The sequence below is a fragment of the Tursiops truncatus genome, chromosome 20, assembly GCF_011762595.2.
Source record: "Tursiops truncatus isolate mTurTru1 chromosome 20, mTurTru1.mat.Y, whole genome shotgun sequence".
NCBI lineage: Eukaryota > Metazoa > Chordata > Mammalia > Artiodactyla > Delphinidae > Tursiops > Tursiops truncatus.
Genome location: NC_047053.1, coordinates 12,280,718 through 12,299,638, shown reverse-complemented (window position 1 = coordinate 12,299,638; position 18,921 = coordinate 12,280,718). Strand labels below are relative to the sequence as shown.

Sequence of the window (18,921 nt, the reverse complement as noted above, 5' to 3'; positions counted from 1 at the left end):
CTCCAGTTTCTTCCCTCTAGAAGCCCAGCCCAGGAGTTCTACTGGGAAACAATGATTTTGCGTGTGTGTGTTAAAATATACATAACATAAAGTTTACCATTTTAACCATTTTTAAGTGTGCAGTTCAATGGCATTAAGTACATTGATAGTGTTGTACAACTATCACACAATCTATATCCAGAGCTTCTTCATCTTCCCCAACTGAAGTTCTGTGTCCATTAAACACTAACTCCCATTCTCTGGTAACCATCATTCTACTTTGTCTCTATGAATTTGACTATTCTAGGAACCTCATATAAGTGGACTCATACAATATGCGTCCTTTTGTGACTGGCTTCTTTCATTTAGCATAATGTCCTCAAATGTTCATCCATGTTGTAGCATATTGCAGAATTTCCTTCCTTTTTAATACTGAATGATATTCCATTGTACATATATACCACATTCAGTTTATCCATTCATCTGTCAACAGACCCTTGGGTTGCTTCCACCTTTTAGCTACTGTGAATAGTGCTGCTATGAACATTGATGTGCAAATATCTGTTCCAGTTCCACTTTCACTTTTTTTGAGTATACACCAGAAATGGAATTGCTAGATGATATGGTAATTCTATGTTTAATTTTTTGAGGAATTGCCACACCATTTTCCATAGCAGGTACATCATTTTCCATTCCTACCAGCAATAACAAGAGTCCCAATTTCTCCACACCCATTCAATGCATGTTATTTCTTATTTTTTTTTCCTCTCTCTCTCTCTCTCTTTTTTTTTTTTTTTTACTAATAGCCATTCTGGTGGGTGTGAGCACTGACTTTTTCCCCTCTTCTCTCTTAGTCTTTCTCCATATGGCAGTGGTTTAGTTATAATGGAAGACTATGTGTTGAATTAGGCTGAGCTGGCCGGAGATGCCAAGGCTGCACTGGGAGATACTGAGCTAGCCTGTGACTGGTAGGCAGGACTAAGGGAGATGGGGTTTACCACCTTGCAGCCTCGTCCTGAAACAGACTTGAGGGATGGTTAATGGCACTGACATCAGAGCCAGAGCCTGGTTCAAGTCCTCACCCTGATTCTTCCCAGCCATGTGACCTTAAGCAAAACATTAGCCTCCCTAAATCACAGCTTCTTCCTCCAAACAAATGGAATAACACTGAAACCTCCCTTCTAGGGCAGTTCTGAGGATTAGGTGACAATGCCCAGAATATAGTAGGTACTCAATAAATGTTATCTATTTTTATTTACTCTTGCCAGGAAATTTTATAGCTTTTAGGCCCACCCTAATGGCACCAGGGCCTCTGCTATGGACTTAGGGATGGTGTCCCCCCCCACCCCAAATTCATATGTTGAATCCTAACCCCCAATGTGATGGTATTAGGAGGTGGGGCCTTTGGGCCTTTGGGAGGTGACTGGGTCATGAGGGTGGAGCCCTCATGAATGAAACTAGTGCCCTGATAAGAATAGAATCCAGAGAGATACCTCACCATGTGATTAAAGTGAGAAGATGGCTGTCGCTGAACCAGGAAGCATGTTCTCACCAGACACTGGATCTGCTGGTGACTTAATCTTGGATTTCTCAGCCTCCAGAACTGTGAGAAATAAATTTCTGTTGTTTATAAGCCGCCCAGTTTATGGTATTTTGTTATAGCAGCCCAAGCTAAGACAGCCTCCTTTCCACATTTGGTTTACAAATATTTATGGAATGCCTGCTGTGCACCAAGCACCATGCTAGGCACAGAGAATACGATGATAAACAAGAGCAGACAAGGCCCAGCTGTCATGGAGTTTATAATCTAGTGAAGGAGAAAGACTTTTGTTAAATAATCACCTTATTTATAAATAAATTTATTATAAATAAATAAGTGAATGTATGGTTACAAAATAAGATAAGTGCTGTTGTGGCAGAGTCTAGTGGTCCCCCAGTGCCCATTCTCTCCTCCTTTATGAGTAACAGAATCCTCCACTTCCAAGTGAATGTACGCTTACCTAGAATAAACATTTTATTTACCATTCTTGCAACTAGAAGTTGTCATGTGGCTAAATTCTGCCCAATGGGATGTAAGCAGAAGTGGTATGCACAACTTCCAGGAAATGTCTTTAAAGGGAGGAGAATTGCCTGTTCCCCCTCTTTCTTCTTTCCACTTGAGGGAATGTGGACAAGATGGCTGGAGCTCCAGCTGCTCTTTTGGACCATGAGGTAACTTTGGGAATGGAAGTGGAACAATAAGATAAGCCTGTGTCCCTGGCACCATAGACCCAGGACTTCAGAACACAAGAGAGAAATGAGCTTTGATTTTGTTTAAGTCACTGTTATTTGGAGTTTTCCTGTGATCTGCAGCTATAACAGGAAGATATGTAGTTCTGGAAACATATATAACATGGAATCTGACCCATACTGGGGGGCTTCCTTGAGGAAGAGATGCTTGGATTGAGTTAGCCAAGAATATAGTGGGATGAAAAAGATTTTCAAGCAAAGGTAAAATCCCATGCAAAGGCCCTAAAGTGGAAAGGAACTTGGTATGTTGAAAAGAAGAGAAGGAAGGTCAGGGTGGCTGGAACAGAAAAAGCAAGGAGGGAAGTGGCACAAAATGAGGTCAGAAAGATGACCACCAAGTGCTTCATAAGCCTGTTAAGGCTTTTGGTCTTTATCCCAAGAGTAATAAGGAGCCATTGAAGGGGTTTCAGTGAGAGGTTATCAGATTAGATTTGCTCTCCCCATGGCTGGTAGTTCCATCTGCTTGGAACATAGTTACCATCCCCACAACCCCAGAATATCCTTGAGGCCGGAACCGAATATTGTTTACTTGTGGATAAGTTTAGGGTTTTTTGTTTTATTTTGTTTTGTTTTACTATTTTATTGTTGTGGGAAAATATATAACATAAAATTTGCCATTTTAACTATTTTTAGGTATGCAATTCAGCAACTTTAATTACATTCACAAAAGTTGTGCAACAATTACCACTATATAATTCCTTTTTTTTTTTTTTGAGGATAATTTTTGTGCTTATTAATCATTTAACAACCAAGTGTTGGATTGCACTGCATCATTGCAGCAGTCATTGTGGGTGAATTCCTAGAAAGTGGGCTGTGGTCTGTGAGGAGGGGTTGACCAAGTCTGAGACAGCTGGGGCCAGCCTGAGGAATCTCACATCTAGGCCAGCAGGTTTGCCAATCTGTCAGCTGTCACCAGACAGGTCATCTGGTGTGTCTTTACTTACGAGGAAGAATTTATGCCCTGAACTAGGGAGAGTCCAGAGTTAACTGATGTTTGATCACTTCCAGGATTTTAGGAAAACATTCTGCTCTCATTGATCTACCAGAGAGTGCCAGAGATACAGAGAACCGATTTTGTCCGTGTTTATCAACCTGGGGCAAACAGTTCTCTCAATGTACACAGTAGGGTGTCCAGGACACATGAAGCTCTGGGACAGACAAGGGGCATCTGCCTGGAGCATCTACTTGACTTGATGGGAAATAATTTGTATGCTTTTATTATTTATTTATTTATTTTGGCTCCGCCGGGTCTTGGTTGCGGCACATGGGATTTTGTTGCAGTACACGGGGATCTTTAGTTGCGGCATGCGGGCTCATAGTTGCAGCATGCATGCGGGATCTAGTTCCCCAACCAGGGATAGAACCCTGGCTCCCTGCATTGGGAGCACGGAGTCTCACCCACTGGACTACCAGGGAAGTCCCTGTATGCTTTTATTTTTAAATAAATTTCATGTATTATGAGACAGAAAGTAACTTATGATGAAGTTTAAGGGTAAAATGGGAAGCTTTGAAGAAGTCATACTTGCTGCTTTGGGCCTTACTCTCCAATTTCCAGGAATGTTTGTCCCTTTCCCTGCTGATACTGGTATTTTGGTATAGCACAGTACTTATGAATAGACTCTCAAGCCAAACGGCCCAGAGTCAGACTTTTCTCTGATACTTCTTAGGTATGTCATCTTGGGGAAATTATGAGTGTCTGTTTCCTAATCCATAAAACAAGAAGAATGATTGTACCTAATTCACAGAGTTATTTATATGTTTAATACTTGTAAAATGCTTAGCACATACCAATGATTCATTTAAAACATTATTATTGGTATTAATAGTAGTATCAGAGGGCTTCCCTGGTGGCGCAGTGGTTGAGAGTCCGCCTGCCGATGCAGGGGACACGGGTTTGTGCCCCAGTCTGGGAAGATCCCACATGCCGCGGAGCGGCTGGGCCCGTGAGCCATGGCCGCTGAGCCTGCGCGTCCAGAGCCTGTGCTCCGCAACGGGACAGGCCACAACAGTGAGAGGCCCACATACCACAAAAATAAATAAATTAAAAATAGCGGTATCAGTCGGAAATGTTTCAGACCTTTGGCTTTTTTCAAAGTTTTTAAAATTAGATGGGAATTCCCTGGTGATCCAGTGGTTAGGACTCTGCGCTTCCACTGCTAGGGGCCCAGGTTTGATCCCTGGCTGGGGAACTAAGATCCCTCAAGCCATGAGGTGCAGCCAAAAAAAAAATTTTTTTTAAACTTAGAGTACTAGCAGTACTCTCTGCTGATTGTAAAATATTCAAATATAGAAGCAGATATAGGAAATCATGAAATTTCCTGTTCCCCCTAAATTCCAGTGACTAGACCAGAGGTAAACACAGATAACTATTAGGTATATATTCCTCCTCTGAACATTTTTTAAAAATTATACAATCATTTATTGAGCACCAGCCATGTACTTTGTACCGTTACATTTTCAGCCTCATTCTTCTGTTGTGCTTTAGGGCATCTTGGCTGTGTTGCTGATGGTGCCTTTTTTAAAAAAAAAATATTTATTTTCTTTATTATTAGTTGTTTCTTTTTGGCTGCGTCGGGACTTTGTTGCAGCTCAGGGGCTTCTCTCTAGTTGTGGCATGCAGGCTTAGTTGCTCTGAGGCATGCAGGATCTTAGTTCCCCAACCAGGGATCAAACCCAAGTCCCCTGCGTTGGAAGGCAGATTCTTTACCACTAGACCACCAGGGAAGTCCATGATGGTGCTCTCTCCCAGAAACTTGTGACAAGTGGCATCGCTGAGAATGAGTGGCAAAGACTGTCTCCAGACCCAAAGCTGTAAGCAGCGGCCACTCTGCCTACAATGTGGTCTAGGAAAGTCACCTTGACAAAGGATCTTTTATGGAGAACGTAATCTGATGAAACTTTGAGAGACTGGGGTGCTCCAGGAAAAAATGGTCTCGGTGTACTTCTTTGGTTCTGCTTGACTTCAGGCTTCCGTCTTCACTTCATGATTTCATACTTATGTGCAAAAGTAGGATGATTGAAGGTTGAAGGCTGACTGAAGCTGCTAGTTCATTTTTTAATTTATTTTTTATTGAAGTATAGTTGATTTACAATGTTGTCTTAATTTCTGCTGTACAGCAAAGTGACTCAGTTATACACATACATACATTCTTTTTTATATTCTTTTCCATTATGGTTTATCCCAGGATATTGAATATAGTTCCTTGTGCTACAGTGTAAGGCTGCTAGTTCTTTAACTTCATTTCCCCTGTTCCATCCTCTCTCTCTACTTACTGAGAAGGCAAAGTAGACAGGGTCTCCAGACTCTCCTCACCAGTCACTTTCTCCAGGCAGCCTTCCTATGCCTTCCACCCAGGGTGAATCACGTGGCCTCCCACCTACTTGCATGGTATCCTCTAAACTTTGTTGTGACTCCAGTTGCACTGGATTATGATGCTGGTTTGTCTGTGTTCTTCACTAAATCACATCTTCTTGAGGACAGAAAATATTCCTGTTTTCTTTTTATACATGGGTCCTAGCATATGGCACATAATATTTACTAAATGAAAATATATTGAATAGATGGTAGGAGTGGTCATTTGTTTACAAAGATGGCTGCAATAATTTTCCCCATCCCTATATGCAAGTCCCTTTGCAAAGTGACTTTGTACCTCCCATCAAGGAATGGGAATTATTCCTTCACTCCTTGAATCTGGGCTTGGTCAATGAGACATTAGAAAATACCAATGTAAGCAGAAACTGCAAAGTGCTTGTGCAAAAGGGCTTACCCCCTTTTGGCTGTGGCTGTAACCCTGAGGCCAAAATGTGAACAAGCCTGAGCTGTCTCAATGGAGAGGCCATATGTAGGAGAACTAAAGACGCCCAGCCAGCAGCCTGCCTATGTCCCACTGGCCAACTGCCAGACATGTGAGTGAGGCCATCTTAGACCATTCAGTCCCAGTTAAGACCCCAGATGACTACAAATAGATGAATGACTCCAGGCAAGGTCAGCAGAAGAACCAAGCATCAGAATGTTCATCACATAGAGTCCCCGTGAAAACATCCCTGGATGAAGCATTCCAGCAACAACAGCAAATACCTCTAGCAGCTTTGAGATACATGGGAAGTAAGGTGACTTAAAACTTAGGTTTGATGATAGTAATGTTTTCACAGATATATACATATGTCAAAGCTTATAAATTTTTATACTTTAAATATGTGCATCTTATCATATGTCAATTATACCTCAATAAAACTGTCAAAACTTTGATAGAGAAAGTAAATATAAACTTGGATTTACTAATTTAGGGACAGTGGTGTGCTGGAACTGGCTCACGCAGCTTGTGAGAGCTGATGGTTGTATTTTCATTGAGCCAGTTGTTAAACGCAGACATCATTAACAATTAATTTATATATACTTATTATATTTTAAAAAAAGTAAAAACTGCTAAAACTCATTTTACTATTATCTATGTTTCTAAGGTTATTTACATCTATTTTATTGCATTTTATTTATTTATTTTTTAATTAATTAATTTATTTATTTTGGGGGCTGTGTTGGGTCTTCGTTGCCACGTGCGGGCTTTCTCTAGTTGTGGAGAGCGGGGGCTACTATTTGTTGTGGTGCATGGTCTTCTCATTGCGATGGCTTCTCTTGTTGTGGAGCATGGGCTCTAGGCGCACAGGCTCAGTAGTTGTGGCCCTTGGGGTCTAGAGTGCAGGCTCAGCAGTTGTGGTGCAAGGGCTTAGCTGCTCCGCGGCATGTGGGATCTTCCCGGCCCAGGGCTCGAACCCGTGTCCCCTGCATTGGTAGGCAGATTCTTAACCACTGCGCCACCAGGGAAGTCCCTACATCTATTTTATATGCATGGTAAAAATATTATATAATGGTGTGCTGTTGCCCCTCTCTTGCCTATTCTACGTCCAGTGATGTCATGTTGGAAGCTTCGAATTGGCCATGATGGAAGTATTTACACCATGGAAATTGTAAAACACTACAAATAAGGGCCTTTTTTTCTCCACAGAGAACCAGTTGTTAAACATTTATCAGCACTGAGCTATTTAGGGATAACCCAAAGGAGAATAAAAATAGATGTATCTTTTAAATCAACAATAGAGAATTTATATATCAATATATATAGAACAGAGTTAAATAAATAATTAGAGGAAAATGTGTAGTTTTGTAATAAGATAATAAATTTGGTTGCTTCAAGCCACGAAATTTGTGGTAATTTGTTATAGCAGCAATAGGAAACTAATACACAACAGAAGAGACAAAATTATTATTTATAGATGGTATAATCATCTGTATATAAACCCAGCAGAATCAAGTCCTTAGAGATAAACAGAATTTAGCAATAAGGCCAGATAGAAGATCAACATACGAAACAATAATAAGGACTTCTCTGGCGGTCCAGTGGTTAAGACTCTGCGCTCCCAATGCAGGGGCACGGATTTGATCCCTGGTTGGGGAACTAAGATCCCGCATGCCTCATGGTGCAGCCAATACATTTTTTTAAAAAGACTCAATAATAATAAACAGATGACTGGATAAACAAAATGTGATGCTTACATCCAGTGGAATATTAATTAGCCTTTAAGAGGAGTGAAATTCTTTTTTTTAAAATTTTATTGAAGTATAGTTGATTTACAATGTTGTGTTAATCTCTGCTGTACGGCAAAGTGACTCATTTATACATACTTATATTCTTTTTCATATTCTTTTCCATTATGGTTTATCACAGAATATTGAATATAGTTCCCTGTGCTATACAGTAGGACCTTGTTGTTTATCCATTCTATATGTAATAGTTGGTATCTGCTAATCCCAAACTCCCAATCCGTCCCTCCCCACCCACCCGCTTGGCAACCACAAATTTGTTCTCTATGTCTGTGAGTCTGTTTCCTTACAGAGTTTCTAATGACCTTTTGTCTGCCTCACTCTTAGAAATAAACGGATAGATAAGGATCAGACATTTGATGGAGCTCAGGTGAAATAGAGACAATGCAGAGAAGATACTTTACAAAAAACCCAACTATGATTAATATTCCCAGAGTGCTTGGAGAGACATCGCATTTATGAAATAAGAACAGGATGATTTTTTTTTTTTTTTTCCGGTACGCAGGCCTCTCACCGCTGTGGCCTCTCCCGTCGCGGAGCACAGGCTCAGGACGCGCAGGCTCAGCGGCCATGGCCCACAGGCCCAGCCGCTCTGCGGCATGTGGGATCCTCCCGGACCGGGGCACGAACCCGTGTCCCCTGCATTGGCAGGCGGACTCTCAACCACTGAGCCACCAGGGAAGCCCCAGGATGATTTTTTAAAGGAACATTTAGCAAGTAAGAAGTTTTTCTTTAAAAGTTTTTCTTTAAAGCAAAAATATGTAAACAAAATGCATTGGAAGGTAAGGCTAAAGAAATCTAAAATGGAGAGAGAGGGTGGGGAGAGTGGAGAGGAGAGAGACAAGATTACTTATTTAGAGAGTCCAACAACTAAATAATAGAAGTTTCAGGAAGTAAGAAAACAGAGAAATCTAATCGGGAGGAAATATTAAAGCACAAGGTAATTTCCTAGAATTAAAGGATGAGTTTTCAAATGGAAAGGACTGACCAATTACCCGGCATGATTATTGAGGAAAGACCCACACCCAAGCCAATCTTCATGAAATTTCAGAGCACTGGAGACAATGGAACTGTTAAGAGAAATAAAACAGGTCTCATACAAAGTGTCAGGAATCAGAATGATACTGAATATATCATTATAAATATTGGCAGCTAGAAAACAATGGAGAAATGTCTTCAAAATTCTGAGGAAAAGTTTATTTCCAACCTAAAAGTCTAGTCAAACCATAATTCAAATGTGAAAGGTTAATAAATACATGTTTGAACATGCGTGGTCTCCAAAAATGTATCTCCCATGCAAGTAAATTTCTCAGGAAGCTCCAGGAGGATAGCTCCACCACAATGAGGATACCATGGGCCCATGTAACAGGGGCTCCAACATAAAGTAGAGACCAAGGATGTACATGTAAGGAAGTCCAGTTTTTCAGTGGATGCTAGGAGTCACAAATATATTTTGGAGCAGGAGGATGGAAAGCTTCAGAGGCAATATCACCAAGACAGCTGTGTTTGACTGTGCTGAGAGCAGTTTTAGACTCTCTCTAAACTGCTCTCTGAGAGCAGTTTTAGAGCTGCTGCAGACTTTGAGCATGTGATAGGTACGTAGAAAACCAACCAGCAGAACAAAGCAAGGTCATTTTAATGTCAGGGAAAACAGAAAGTTGATGTTAAAGAAAGGATATTTAAACATGGCATCTTACTATATGACTCAGCTGTAAACGATGTTACACGGTTATAACAAGTTAAGGACTTGAGCATCAATTTTTTTAAATTGTAAAACTATATTGGGAGGATGAGGAAGGATGTATTTATGTGTCTACATCTGCTGTAAAATAGAGCAAAATCCTATTTCTATGGTAAAAAGTCAGTAGATAATATATAAAATAGGAACATTTTAAAATGACAGAGTAAATATCTTAATATCCAGAAGAAAGAGCTAAGAGGGTGCAAGTGGTGGCTTGTGGGGAATGGGGCTTGAGGTCAGAGAAGGATAGAGCTAGGGATTGCTGAACCTTATTATAAACCTTATAGTTTTATTTTATTTTAAAATTTATGCACTTATATTACTTTAAAAAGTCAATTCTCCCTAAAATCTATCCATAAATTAAATGCAATTCCAGCCAAAATGCCATCAGGATTTTTTGAGAAACTGCACAAACTTACTCTTTTTAGAATAACTAAATTTATTTTGGAAACAGAGCAACAGAGGGGACTAGCTCAATCAGATTTTACGCTATAATATAAAGCCATAGGCATAAAACCAGAATGGTGATGCTGTGGGAATAGATATATGAACCAGAGGAACAGAATAGAGCTCAGAAATAGACCCACAAACCTATGGGAATTTGATATAAGGTGAAAATGACGCCACAAGTCAATATGCAAAAGCCAAATTATTCCATAGATGATGTCAGGGAAACTCTCTCACTGTTTGGAGAAAAATAAAGTATGATTCCTATCATTCCTACACTAATCTGCACTCCAGGGGAATTAAATACCTAATACGTGAAAGATGAAAAACCAAAGGAAAAAAAAAAGAGGGAAGGAAATGAACTAGAAAAATGGGCAAATGCTGTCAATAGGTAATTCACAGAAGCGGAAATGCAGGTGACTCAGAAGCGTAAGAAGAGATGTTCAAACTCACTGGTATCAATGAAATGCAAATTAAAGCAATGAGATATCATTTGGTATCTACAGAGGGACAAAATGAGAGTTAGAAAATCTCAGGTGATTAGGAGAATCAGAGAAATGAAAATCCTTTTGTCATTCTGGAAGTGCAAACTGGTACAGATGTTCTGGAAAGAAATCTGGCAGAATTGGGGACCTCAAGGATGCAAAGACCCAACAGCCAGCAATCCCAACCTGGGGTATGTACTCCAGAGAGCTTTCAGGTGCATAAAGAACCATGTACAAGAGGGCTTCCCTGGTGGCGCAGTGGTTGAGAGTCCGCCTGCCGATGCAGGGGACACGGGTTCGTGCCCCGGTCTGGGAGGATCCCACATGCCGCGGAGCGGCTGGGCCCGTGAGCCATGGCTGCTGAGTCTGCATGTCCGGAGCCTGTGCTCCGCAACGGGAGAGGCCAGTGAAAGGCCCGCGTACCGCAAAAAAAAAAAAAAAAAAAAAAAAAACGAACCATGTACAAGGATGTTCACTGCACCTCTGTTGTGAAAATGAGTTGGGAACATCCGTGGTGCCATCACTCGTGGAATATTTGGGTGCATCCTGTGTAAAATTCTTCAGTAGGAGGATCTATGAGCTAGATGTACGTGCAGCAGCATGTGTTGAGTACAGAAACAAAGGAAACCAAAAAAGATCCTTAGACCAATACAATTATGTAAATTTAAGACACATGCACAGAGCAGCAGTATGTGCTTTATAAGAATACATACATATCCAAGGGTGCATTTCAAACACGTAATGGTGGGTGTTTCTGTGGAAGGGGATGGAGAATGTATACCAAGGATAAGGGAGGGGTTAAAATAAGCAAAGGGCCTTACTTACAGAGCCATGTTCTCTCTGAACTGAGGAAGCTGATGAACTCAACTCAGCATGCAAGGCATCCCTAGCCCCCAACATTTTCAGCAAAAGTCTCAGTGGAAAGTCTTGAGGATTTCACAACATAATTCTAAAGTTTTTCTGGAAGGAGAAATAATGAAGAAAAGTTAAGAAAACTTTGAAAAAGAAGAACATTTAGGGATGACTTGGCCTACCAGATAATAGAATGTATAAATAATGCAGCAGTCACTAGAACAGTATGTTACTGGCACAGGAATAGACAGAAGAATCAATAGAACAGAAAAGAAAGGGCAGAAATAGACTGAAGAACTTAGCAAAACCTACTAGGTGGTTAGAGTGGCATTTCAATCAGTGAGAGAAATGCTGGATTTTACAACAAATGACTAATGACTTTTGGAGGAAATGAGAAAATATACACAGCAATAATTAAGTAGATATACAGGGTTTGAATGCCACTTTTGCCACTGATTAGCTGTGTAATTGCAGGCGAGATGCTTAACCTCCTCAAGCCTCATTTCTCCCATATTTAAAAATGGGGTAATAAAAGTGACAACCTCATGTGATTATGAGGATTAAAAGAGATAATGGGTGCTGAAAAATAAAAACATGGTGCCTATCACACAAAACGTGCTTCATAAATGTTAGCTATTATTATTTCTACCCTATACCACATGCAAAGTAATGTACAAAATGAGACCATAAACATTCCAGGAAGAAAATAAATGAGCATTATTATAAATTTGGGGAGCAGAAGGACTTCTTAAATATTACCCTAAGGGTGGAAAACATGAAGGAAAAGATAGCAATTCTGACTACCAAAAAAAACAACAAAAACTTCTTTATGCCAAATCCCACCACAAAGTTAAAACACAAATGGCAAACTGGGGGAAATATTTGCAATATGTACAGTAGACAAATGGTTAATAGTCTTACTAATCAACAAGGGAAAGATGGGAACAGCAATAGAAAAATACACTAAGAACATTAAAATTAAACAAGCAAAAAGAGATTACAAATACATAAATAGAGGGGGAAATGTTCAATCTTCCTAATAAAAAATGCAAATTAAAGTGGAATCATTTTTCATATATCAAATTAATGTGATAGATTTCTATGATAATATTCACTTCTACTAATCAAGAAGTGTGAAGGACTGAAGCTGATTGGTCAAAGAACAAACACCTTATCTGAAGGGAGCCAATCCACCAACAGGTGAGCTATTTGTGGTTTATGTGGCCAAGTTAGAAAAGATGAGCTTGACCTAACATAGTCCTCTCTCGGGAAATAACACAGAGGGAAGTTGTTCATCAAAGGTAGCCAATGGGATGGAAGCACCATGTGTAATCAAGGATGGTGCAGCATGTTTGCAGGCACGTGTGAGCCAGAGTTGGGAAGAAATAAGATCGGGGAAGACAGTTCCGAGGGAGCTAGGAGAAGGCTGAGCAGATGTCCCTATTGCAGCAGATAAACCATCACAGAGGGATTGAGAGGATCACTGGTCCCAAAATGACTGGCTCCTGCCCTTCTTTGAGGCTGCTGGCTCATTTTTGCTTTTCTCCAAGCTATATTTACACTAAACTTTCATTTACCTTGAGCTATTTCAGTGTGAGGTTTTGTTTGTTTGTTTTTTGGCTGCTCTGCATGGCTTGTGGGATCCTAGTTCCCTGACCAGGGATCAAACCCAGGCCCTTGGCAGTGAAAGCGTGGAATCCTAACCACTGGACTGCCAGGGAACTCACAACCTTGAGCTATTTCTTTTTCTTACAACCAGAGGACCTCTGACTAGAACACAACACCGCTGAGACAGAGACAAAGTGGTTGCTTTCATAGATGTGGAGTCCAATATCAGACACCTTAAAAAACAGATCCAGTAATTCCACATCTTGCTCTTGATCCTCAGGATAAAATCATGGATGAACTGTAACACTTTCTTTAAGAAGTGAAGATATAATCAACATATAATATTGTGTAAGTTTAAGGTGTACAACATATTGATTTCATACATTTGTATTGCAATACAATTGCCATCGTTAGCTAACAACTCTACTGCCTCACATAATTATCATTTCTTCTAGTGACGGGAACAATTAAGATCTAGTCTCTCAGCAAGTTTAAGTTTACAGTACAGTTTTGTTGCCTATAGTCCCTATACTGTGTATTAGTTCTCCAGGACTTATTTATCTACTAGTTACAGGTATGTACCTTTAAACAACATCTCTCCCATTCCCCCATCTCCCAGCCTTTGGTAACTATCATTCCACTCTCTGTTTTTTCAAGTTTGTTTTTGTTTTTTTAAGATTCCACATATAAGGGATAGTATACAGTATTTGCCTTTCACTGTCTGACTTATCTCACTTAGCATAACATTCTCAAGGTCCATCCTTGTTTCACAAATAGCAGGAATTCCTTTTTTCTCATGACTGCATATTATTCTGTTATATATATATATACACACATATATGTATCACATCTTCTTTATCCATCCATCTCTTGATGGAAACTTAGGTTGTTTCCTTATCTTGGTTACTGTGAATAAATGCAGCAAGAAACATGGGAGTGCAGATGTCTCTTCAATAACTTGTTTTCATTTCCTTTGGATGTATACCCAGAAATGGGATTGCTGGATCATATGGTAGTTCTATTTTTAATTTTTGGAAACATAACACTTTATTGAGCATTCACTATGTGTACTAAGTGCTTTACTTACATCATACCATTTTATCCACACAACAACCTGAGATTAAAAATTTCCTATGCTTGTTTTATAGATGAAGAAATTGAATCATGGAGAAGTATGGCAGAGACAATGTTGCTCCCCCAACGTTCCTCCTGCTCCCCACATTTCCCAGCCCCTTGCAGTTGGGTGGGGCCGGATATGCAGGCAGAATAAAGCCTGTGCATGACTCTCCAGCTCTACTCTCCCCCTGCATGATGCCCAGAAGGACAGTGTCCAGATGGGGTGGTGGAGCCAGCATCAACCAGGTACTTTTTTTTTTTTTTTTTGCGGTACGCGGGCCTCTCACTGCTGTGGCCTCTCCCGTTGCGGAGCACAGGCTCCAGACGCACACACTCAGCGGCCATGGCTCACGGGACCAGCCGCTCCGCGGCATGTGGGATCTTCCCGGACCGGGGCACGAACCCATGTCCCCTGCATCGGCAGGCGGACTCTCAACCACTGCGCCACCAGGGAAGCCCCAACCGGGTACTTTGAGTGTCTTTTGGAGCAGACTCCCCCACTTCCCCCACTGACCCATATTGCGTGTCAGATATACACTATAAAAGAGAAATAAATCTTTGTTTGTTGTGGTAACAAGATTTCAGGGTTGTTTTGGTTTGGTTTTAACTGCAACACAACCTGGCCACTGTATCGTATCCAAGAGGGTCTGGGTAACTTACCCAAGGGGACACAGCTAGTACACAGCAGAGTCAGGATTCAAACCCATGTCCGCCGGTGTTCTTTTTAAAAAATGGTGGTAAAATATACATAACATAAAATTTACCATTTAAAGCATTTTTAGGTGTATAATTTTAAATGGCATTAAGTACAATATTGTGCAATCATCAACCACTTTCCATTTCCAGAACTTTTTTATCATTCCAAAGAGAAACTCTACCCAGTAAATAGTAATTCCCCATTCCTTTCTCCTTTGGCCCCTGGTGACCATTATTCTACTTTCTGTCTCTATGAATTTGCCTATTCTAGGTACCTCATATAAGTGGAATCATACAATATTTGTCCTTTGGTATGTGGCTTTTTTCACTTAGCATAATGTTTTCAAGGTTCATCCATGTTGTAGCATGGATAAGAATTTCATTCCTTTTTAGTGGTTTTCCCTTATAATACAAACAATTTCCATTGTCTGTATATACCACATTTTGTTTATCTGTTCATCTCTTGATGGACATTTGGGCTGTTTCCACTTTTTAGCTATTGTGAATCATGCTGCTATGTTTGTTTTAGTCCCTACTTTCATTTCTTTTCGGTATATACTTAGGGGTGAAATTGCTGGATCATATGCTAATTCTACTTTTTGAGGAACTGACAAACTGTGTTCTTTTTTTTAAAGTCAGGTTTATTAAGGAATAATTTACATACAGTAAACTTCACTTTTTAGGTGTACAGTTCTATGAGCTTTCTCCAACACACGCAGTCATGTAACTATCACCACAAGAAAGATAGAACAGTTCCATGACCCCAAAAGTCCCCTTGTGCTCCTTTGCAGTCTAGCCCAGACCCTTACCCCTATCCCATGGCAACTGATGATCCAATTTCTGTCCTTATAGTTCTGACTTTTCCAGAATGTCATACAAATGGAATCATGGAGCCTGGTTTCTTTCAGTCAGCACAATTTATTCAAAATTCATCCATCCGTGACAGTGTATAAAGAATTTGCTCCTTTTTGTTGCTGAATAGTATTCCATCGATTGGCTATACCACATGTATTTATCCATTCACAGTTGACAGCCACTTGGTTTGTTTTCAGTTTTTGGCATTTATGAATAATGCTGCAGTAGGCATTTGCATACAGGTCTTTGTACAGACCCGTGTTTTTATTTCTCTGGGTAAATACCTAGGAGTGCAGTTTCTGGGTTAAACAGTAAATGTATGTTTAACTACTTTAAATTGTTTATCTGTTTTTCAAAGAAACTATACCATTTTTGCATTTCCACCAGCATGCATGAGAGTTCAAGTTGTTCTGTATACTCTATAACATTTGATATTGTCAATGTATTTTTATTTTTATTTTTTTAACATCTTTATTGGAGTATAATTGCTTTACAATGTTGTGTTAGTTTCTGCTGTATACAAAATTGAATCAGCTATATGTATACATATATCCCCATATCCCCTCCCTCTTGCATCTCCCTCCCACCCTCCCTGTCCCATCCTGTCAATGTATTTTTGTTGTTGTTGCTGTTGCGGTACGCGGGCCTCTCGCTGTTGTGGCCTCTGCCTTTGCGGAGCACAGGCTCCGGACACACAGGCTCAGCGGCCATGGCTCACGGGCCTAGCCGCTCCGCAGCATGTGGGATCTTCCCGTACCGGGTCTCAGAACCTGTGTCCCCTGCATTGGCAGGCGGACTCTCAACCACTGCGCCACCAGGGAAGCCCCTGTCAATGTGTTTTTATTTTAGCTATTCTGGTAGGTATGTGGTGTGGTATCTCATTATAGTTTTATTTATTTATTTATTTATTTATTTATGGCTGCATTGGGTCTTAACCACTGCACCACCAGGGAAGTCCCCACAAAGTACTTTTGATTATATACTCTCTCTGACCCACAATCGACCCTGAGAGGTAGGAATAAAAAAATTATTACTCCTATTTTACAGAAGAAGGGACCCGGAGAAGCTAAACATTCAGCCAAGATGACAAAGCTTTCGGTGGTATTTTCAATACATTATCGACCTTCAGTAAACACTGAGCTGCCTTTTCCAAGATCCAGGTTATTCCCATAAATCTGCCCAGTACTCAGGAACACTGGAAGCAAAAGTCAGTACTCACTACTTAATTTGGAGCTACTGGTCTTTGACAACTGGAAAAGCTAAGAGATTTGGTGCAACTGGGATCCAGGAGGACTGCCATTTGCACTACCCATGAGAAGTGGTCATGTGTCTCAACCCTGCTATGTGAACTGGCCGTGGTCATGAAAACCTCATTGTATAGAAAGGTAATTAGAGGGGGCTTCCCTGGTGGCGCAGTGGTTAAGAATCCACCCGCCAATGCAGGGGACACGGGTTCGAGCCCTGGTCCAGGAAGATCCCACATGCCGCAGAGCAACTAAGCCTGTGTGCCACAACTACTGAGCCTGCGCTTAGAGCCCTTGAGCCACAACTACTGAGCCTGCGTGCCTAGAGCCCGTGCTCTGCAACAAGAGAAGCCACCGCCATGAGAAGCCCACGCACCGCAACGAAGAGCAGCCCCCGCTCGCCGCAACTAGAGAAAGCCAACGCGCCACAATGAAGCCCCAACGCAGCCAAAAATAAATAAACAAAAAATAAATAAATTTATTTTAAAAAATGTAATTAGAAATATTTTTAGAAGGATATTCCTGAGCTTCAACAAGAAAAAATAATCTGTTAATAAATAATTCAGTATCAAAGCAATAAATGGATTTGACTTAGGTTTTCAGTCATTTCCTCAGCCCACTAGCCACCCCCTTTTCCCTGGGAAGCACACCCACATATCACATCATTGGAGTGGGCACTTAGGAACCGTTTTGCTACCACCTGACTCTGCCTCCTTGGCCCTGGCTGTTTGTGCCAGAGGGGGACAAGCCACCCTTTTTGATGATTAGATTTCTTCTTTGGGGAATTCAGGATTGAACTGAAACAGATAATCATTCTGCAGTTGGCTGGAATTTTAGCATGTGAACTGGGAGCTATACAGCAGCCACATTCTGCATGTCAAGTGGATCAGAGGAGAAAGAAAAGCAGATATGCAGAGAGAAAAGGAATAAAGCAGGGAGGGAAAAGGTAGGGGCTCAAGACTGCTTAACTGTTCCTGGTTCCAGACCCTTCAGTGGCCTCTCTGCTACCTGTCCTTTGGTGCTATGAAAGCACCTCTCTATCCTTTAAAAGTTGTCCCCGCCCCTTTTTTTCCCTTAAGCTAGCTCAAAAGGGTTTCTGTTACTTACAACCAAAGAGTCCTAACTAATACAGTGGAGGTAAATTGAGTTATCATGGAGTAGAAAGCCATGGTCTTGAACTGGCTTATGGTAATTTTAAAAGAGAGCTGATTTTTTGGGCAATGGGTGCTATAACCAGGAGACAAAAATTTCTCCCCTTTTATTCTTTATAAAATAAATTGCATGAAAGGGTCAGGCCAGCTGAGTGAACATCAGCTTGTACAATGAGAACAAGAGAGAGTATTACCCAGCTTGAACTATCATTTGTTTACAACTGGGATGGAACAGGGAGGAGGAGTGAGGAGAGAAACTGGGGTAGAAGGGAAGCCAGTGGAGGAGGAAAGGAAAAGTCTGACGTGGTGTGGTGCCCAGAACACCTATATACATTCACATTTGGAAACACCTCCACCTTTGGATGAAAAATGCTGGTCAAATGCCAAGTATTATTTTGTAAATTAGATACTCTCCGTGAAATTAGCCTTTTGACACATTTCCAGCTATTTCTCTGAAGCAGAGTGAAATCCTGACTCTCTCTTTACAAGCAGAATTAAATACTGGGGTCTCGTGTTCTCTTTCTTTGCCGTGTTCCTGCTTTTGCCATTAGCTGTGATGAACAGAATGAATGATACACAGAGGCGGGTGGGACAATGGGGCTGATTCATGGTTTGGGAAAACAGGGAATTGTCACAGAGCAAACAGTGGCCCTCCTTTTTGCTGGGGCCATTGCAATGTTGAGCTGAAAGCATCTTGTTTGGATTCTTCCAACCAAGGGATAAGCTTCTAAATGACAGGCGCAATGTGGGGTCCCCAGGGGTACTTAGAACAATCCTGAGATTCGCTGGCAGACCTTGTGTTCTTTGTAAACAAACAGAGAGAGGTCATTCAAACAGCTGTTAATTTCATTAAGAGGCC

General features: G+C 40.9%; 1 long non-coding RNA gene across 1 annotated transcript in view; it reads left to right on the top strand.

Moving 5' to 3' along the window:
* The window catches only part of LOC141277347 (uncharacterized), a 43,615-nt gene extending 29,213 nt beyond the window's left edge, over positions 1 to 14,402 (top strand). Inside the window, exon 3 of the long non-coding RNA XR_012328592.1 lies at positions 14,149 to 14,402. This is a non-coding gene — a long non-coding RNA (uncharacterized lncRNA). The remainder of the gene's footprint in view (positions 1 to 14,148) is intronic.
* Positions 14,403 to 18,921: the final 4,519 nt, after the last annotated feature.